Source organism: Chrysochloris asiatica, unplaced genomic scaffold (genome assembly GCF_000296735.1).
Source record: "Chrysochloris asiatica unplaced genomic scaffold, ChrAsi1.0 scaffold00208, whole genome shotgun sequence".
NCBI classification, from domain to species: domain Eukaryota; kingdom Metazoa; phylum Chordata; class Mammalia; order Afrosoricida; family Chrysochloridae; genus Chrysochloris; species Chrysochloris asiatica.
The window spans coordinates 4,210,027-4,216,026 of record NW_006408726.1 but is presented as its reverse complement, the minus strand read 5'-3'; the positions used below and the strand labels follow the sequence as shown (position 1 = coordinate 4,216,026).

Genomic DNA, 6,000 nt, shown 5'->3' with positions numbered 1-6,000 from the left:
GTTTGCAAATAGGGAGAATTTTACTTCCTTTTTCCCAATTTGGATGCTTTTAATTTCCCTATCTTGCCGTATAGCTCTTACTAAGACTTCCAACACAATATTGAATAGGAGTGGTGAAAAAGGGAATCCTTGTCTAGTTCCTGTTTTCAGAGGGAAGGCTTTCAGTTTCTCTCCATTGAGAGTAATGTAGGAGAACAGCTATGACTTTTAAGTAATGCCAAACATTTTTATAATTGATCTGAAAAATGTCTTTACTCTGAAAAAAACAAAAAGCTTTTCCAATTGGATGCCATTCTGTACATAGATATCATCCCAGCAACACACATACACCACCAACCACCCCCTACTGTAGAGTCAATAACAACTCATGGAGTAACTGTAGGACAGAAGAAAACTGCTCCCTAGGGTTTTCAAGATGGTAAATCTTTATCGGAGAAGAATGTCTCATCTTTTCCCAACAGAGTGACTGGTGGGTTTGTTCCACTGACTTCATTACAGCCCAGCACTTAACCCACCACACCACCACTCTTCCTTAGAACCACACAGACTGATGAATATTATATCAGAACATGGGAAGGGCAATAATTAACAAATAGATTTTTCTCCTTAAATTTGTACAGCATCTTGTGGTTTCAGTGTTTTTATATCCTATCCTTCATCAAAGTTGAACAGAACATCTGGAAACTACAAAGACAGAAAAGTAACAAGTTGAAACATACACAAAATTGATGTTCTTTTCAACAGTTCATAATTTATGAAAAATGAGATTTGTTGCCTAAGGTTTGCTTTATTGTTTTTCTTTTTGTTCCTGTTTAGCTTGAATATAAAAGAAACTCTAACCTAGGTTATCAAAATATATTCATATAAATGTATGAGTGTTTCTAAAAAAAAGTTTTTTAAAAAGTCTAAATTCTTAATTTCTGCAATTAAATATCCTAGAGTTCAGTAGGCAGATTTATTTTTGAGTAGCTTGAGAAGAATCCCTTGGTTGAGTGTTGTCTGTGAGACTGTGCACAGCTACAGTTCAGCTCTTCAGTGTGATTTTTCAGCAACAGCAGCCCCATCTTCTTCCTCCTCTTCGTCATAGTGTTCATCTTGGCCTTTGCATGGTTGTCCTCTCTAGCTTCTTGTTCTTCTCCATTGTTGTTTTTCTCATCAGCATTTTCATCAAAGGTCTCTTCAGCATTATGTTCCAAATCCGTTTGTTTCTTCTCTTCAGTCAAACCTTCTTGAATGTCCTCTTATCCTTCCTCCTGGTACTATTCATCAACATTATCTCCCTGCTGCTAGTCTGGATTTCCTACCATCACCGAATGATCCTCCATTTCTACATTCTCTTGCTTTTAACTGCTTTGTTGACGCTACTCATTTTCATCTGGCAGATTTTCTTCTCTTACTTGTTGGCCTTCTGCAAATTCATCTTCACCTTGATTTTTATGGTCATCTGCTGGATTTTTATATCCTTTTATAGCTACTGTATCTGCATTAGAATCTGGGTAAGCTTCTTAGGGCCTTTGTTCTCAAGGTTCATGTCCATTTTCTGTGTCTTCTTCTGCTTCATCCTGATGCTGGTTATCTCTATCATAGGTACCTCCTTCCTCTTCTTGGATCCCCTTATCCTCTGCACCCTGAACAATCTCATTATCCATAGCATCATAGTGAGCTTGCTGTGGTAGCTACTCCTGGCACTGTTGCTGGACCTCCTTGTGCTCTGCCTGCCTCTGCCAGGTCAGTTCTTTCTCCCGGGCCAGCTCTCTCTCCAGAAGTTGCTGCTCCTTCTGCTGTTGCTGTCACTGGCATAACAGGTGTTCCTGTAGCTTCTGCTAATGAAAAGCTTCCTGATATTCCCTTAGCTGCTGGGCCTCCTCTGTCCACTTTGCTGCCAGTCTCTGCTGTTCTAACTGCTCCTCAAATGGCGATGGGAATTTAGTAAGTGGCTTGGCAGAAGGATACACCTCAGCATGAGTGTGCCCTCCCAGAAGATTGGCTGCTTCTTGTCCATGATGTTCCTTCCACTCCTGCTCCTGCTCCTCTGGTGATGGATTGTGTTCCTCCTTTAGATGTTCTGCTTGCCCAACCTGCACCATTTCTTCCTTTACAAGCACCTTTCTGTGCTCATCCTCCACCTGGCACTGCTTGGTCTCTCTGGGTTCAGCATCTTCTTGCTTCAGCTCTGCTGGAGCCTGAAATTCTGCCCTCTTCTGTTGGGTGAGGGGAGAATAAGGACTAGTTTCTTCTGTTCTTCCAGGGACTGCTTCATGCTTCTGCCCCACATCACTCTTTCGAGACATAGTGGCTCTTTGGTTGGCTTCTTGTTTGTGCTATAACCTTGTGGAGAATGTGCACCAGGGGAATAGTTTGCTCCATGACTGCTCAGGTTTTCAAAAGCTTGGACTCCTATTTAGAGTATATTTCAGTTTATATTCTGGAACTTGAGTCTTCACATCTTGAAGCTGAGAATGCATGTCCTGGTGTGCTTTCCTTAGTTTTCTATTCTCTTCTTGCAAATTAGGCAGTTTGTTCTTTGTCCTGCTGAAGCTGCAAGTACTTCTGCTTATGGTTATTGAATGTTTTACTGAAGTCTTCCCTGTTTGCGATGCTCCTCTTCCAAGTCAGTGTGCTTCTTCAACTCTTCATGTTGACTTTTCAACATGTGATGTTGAGCATTTAGTATACTGTATCTGCTATTGGACTCTTGTCATCCTTTATTAAGTGTTTCTTGTGCTTCTAACTTACAAACAAGGAAATCTCCTTTGGCTTTTTTATGTTCAAGTCTTTTCTTTTGCTGGGATTCCTCTAAACTTGTAACTGGGAGGAAAAGGACTCCTGGTGCTCCTGGTATTTGAGAGCCAAAGCCTCTGCTTTCCACAGCTGTGTCTGCAGCTCATAGCACAGCCACACACGTAGAGAAATCTGAACACCACTGTCAGCAGTAGCAGCGTCTGGAAGAATCACTTTTGCTTTCGGGAGCACATCCTGTTTCCTGTGGTCCCATCTGGACGCCAAGCCACTGTCACTCACATGACAACTGTCTCCTACTCATCGTCTCTTTAGTCTAAACTAACGCCTCAGCAGTGGCCACCACAGAAGGTGGTGGGACGCAGCTTGAGGATCAAACGCCAGACACAAAGCGTAGCCTGAGGGAAAGTAGACTGGCTCAGTCCCTGGGCACTGCTGGATGAGCAGCCATGGGCACCGCTGGATGAGCAGCCATGGGCACCGCTGGATGAGCAGCCGTGGACACCACCAGGGCAGCCCTAGCCAAACTTTTCCAAGGCTGGCTCCCTGAATGCCCGCCAGGAGGGGGAGTGGGCGGGGCCCTCTGCACACTTTTGAGCAGGCTGCTTTCACGTCTGTCCCCAGGTGCCTCCAGTCTTTCTCTCTTCTCCCCACTTTTTGGCCCGGCTTCCCTTAGGCCCTCGGAGTCCTGCCCCAGCCGTTCTGCTTCACTCTTTTGTGTATAGCGTTCCTATGAGTCAGAACACTTTAACAATAAAAAACTGTAGCAAGTGACAGGGGCATAATTGTGTATTTTCATGCACTAATTGGCCTGTGCTCTTGTTTTGTCACCCACTCCAACTTGCTATTCAGGGTTGAACCTGGATGAGAACCGCTTCTTGGACCAGAGATGATCTGCCTTGGCTCTGCACCAGTCTGTGGGCTGCGTGCCACTGAGGGGTACTCTCTTAGAATGGTCTCTTACTCCCTATCTGGGTGAGGTCTTGTCACATCCCACCCACTGGGCTTGGCCTCAGCTGCTATACTTGCTCTGAGAGTGAAGCTTTGACCCTCTGTGAAAGCAAGGAAGGGCATGTCTGGGGTTGTCCCATGTATTGGTCACTAACCTGTGGCCATTCCTATGCCTGCCTCTAGGGTGGCTCCATAAAAAACCCGCCCACTTTGCTCCACGTGGCCACAGGCCTTGTTTTGGCAGGCAGCAGGCAGAGCCAATGGAGGTGTGTCACCTCTGACTCAGAATTCTCTGGGTCCAGCATGCCCCACACCCACTATGTCCTGGTACACTCAACAGATGAGCTGGAGTCCTGATGTGGCCTCTGTGTATAAGAACTGTACTGCAAAGTCTGTTTGACTAAAATGGTTTCAACCCACCATCAGCTCCTGGAAACCCTATACAGGTTTGCTATGACTTAATGGCACTTAACAATATCAACTGTTTAATTATATTGCTTATGTTTTTGTAATGATACAGTGGAATGCCAGGGTATATTAGCTTATCTTGCTCACTCCTACTAGTGGACCTAAGTCACCACTTTAATACAAATTTCCAACTTGGTCTTAGTTATTAAGTAATTTGGCAGCTATAAGGTTGAGCAAATCACAGTTCTTCCTGGAATTTGGTGTTGGACTGAGAACAAGTCTGCATCTCTCCATGTGACTAGAACCTGAAGAAACAGATTTTGAAGCTGCAGGTAACCATGTGGACAGCAAGAAGGAAAGTTTTCTAAGAAACAGGAATGAAATAGTTGTATCAAGAGAAACAGAGTTAAAGGGCAGGTAGCAAGTACTTCCTGACATCCTTTTTGGGATCAGAGTTCTTTCTTGATCTTGGGTTCCACAGATTCAATCTTCAGTACTCCTGTATTTTTATAGCAACAATCCCCACTTTTTTTTTTTTTTTTGGTAAAACTAGCTTGGTGTTATGGGTTGGTTGAATCCTAAACTTTATACTTGTTAATGTGATCATGTTTGAACATAGGATACTCCTTGTTATTTTAGGAGGTCATATTAGTGTAAGGTATTTCTAACCTAATCACTTCCCAGCTAAAAGAAGCAACAGAAACACAAAGACAAGCAAGCACCAACAAGGTAGAGTGATAGAAGATAGATGCCATGTGAAGATCATCAAGGAACTGAGGAATTATGGGGTTACACAAGATGAGACAAAGGTCTTCCCCTGGAGCCAATAGAGAGAGAGGCTTCCCCTACGTCCGGTGCCCTGCATTTGGATTTCTCCTATTCACTCTGAGATTCCTGGTGTAGTGCTGTGGGCTAATACAAGGTTGGTTTGAACCACAAGGTCAGTGGTTCAAACTCATCAGTCACTCCTGGGAAACCCTATAACAGGGTCACTATGTGTCAGAACTGACAAAGGCACTGAACAACAACAGTAAACTGTGAAAGGTGACCCAATGGAATGCAGAAATTATAAAACAATATCATTAATACTAAATGCAAGTAAAAATTTGCCAAAGACAATTTAAAAATGGTTACAACAGTATGTTGACAAGGAGATGCCAAAAATTCAAGTCAGATTCAGAAAAGGACATGGAACAAGGCAGATGGTTGCTGAAGTCAGATGAATATTTGGCAACAGGCATAATTAATTAAGGAATTAAAATAAATAAATTGAGACATATTAATCGAAGAATTAAATAAATGAGACATGGGGAAACCTGGGCATAGAAGAATTCATTGTTTTAGCAGAGCTACGATTAATTATTTTCTTTGCATGGCAGAGCCGCAAAGTTATTTCTATGCACAGACCCCTAGTTAAATTTTTCTCTTGTTAAATCATTCTCTGATTTATTCATGATTTTATTAGTATCCTTTTTACTTTAGATCTTTGACTCTCCTACACTTTAGTATATTTTTATTAAAAGTTAGAAGCCACACATTAGCTACATTTTATTCTACTTGTAATCATAGGTAATTTTAATACTTATATTAACAATGCTCTTAAGACTGCTAGGAGACAGGATTTGTCAATTGAATTACTACCAGCTTAAGTTTAGTGATTGTAAACATTCTTCCTTGTAGCCTTAGTTTAAGGCAATAAAGAATCCCACAGCCATAAATAAGGGCTGTGAGTACAAGAATTTCTAAAAACATTCAGACTATAGATAAAGGCTATGGGTATATACAGATACTAAATAAAAAGTCTGACTTAGACGTTCTTAAATTAATGATCAGTAAATTAGAGAAGTTGTTTTTCATAGCCTTGGTTTCCCTGATAAGTGATGTTTTTGTAGGCTATCATAG

The 6,000-nt window shown here is 42.0% G+C and overlaps 1 pseudogene; it reads right to left on the bottom strand.

The window, feature by feature from the left end:
* Positions 1-1,017: 1,017 nt before the first annotated feature.
* Positions 1,018-6,000, bottom strand: part of LOC102835017 — a 74,818-nt pseudogene continuing 69,835 nt past the window's right edge.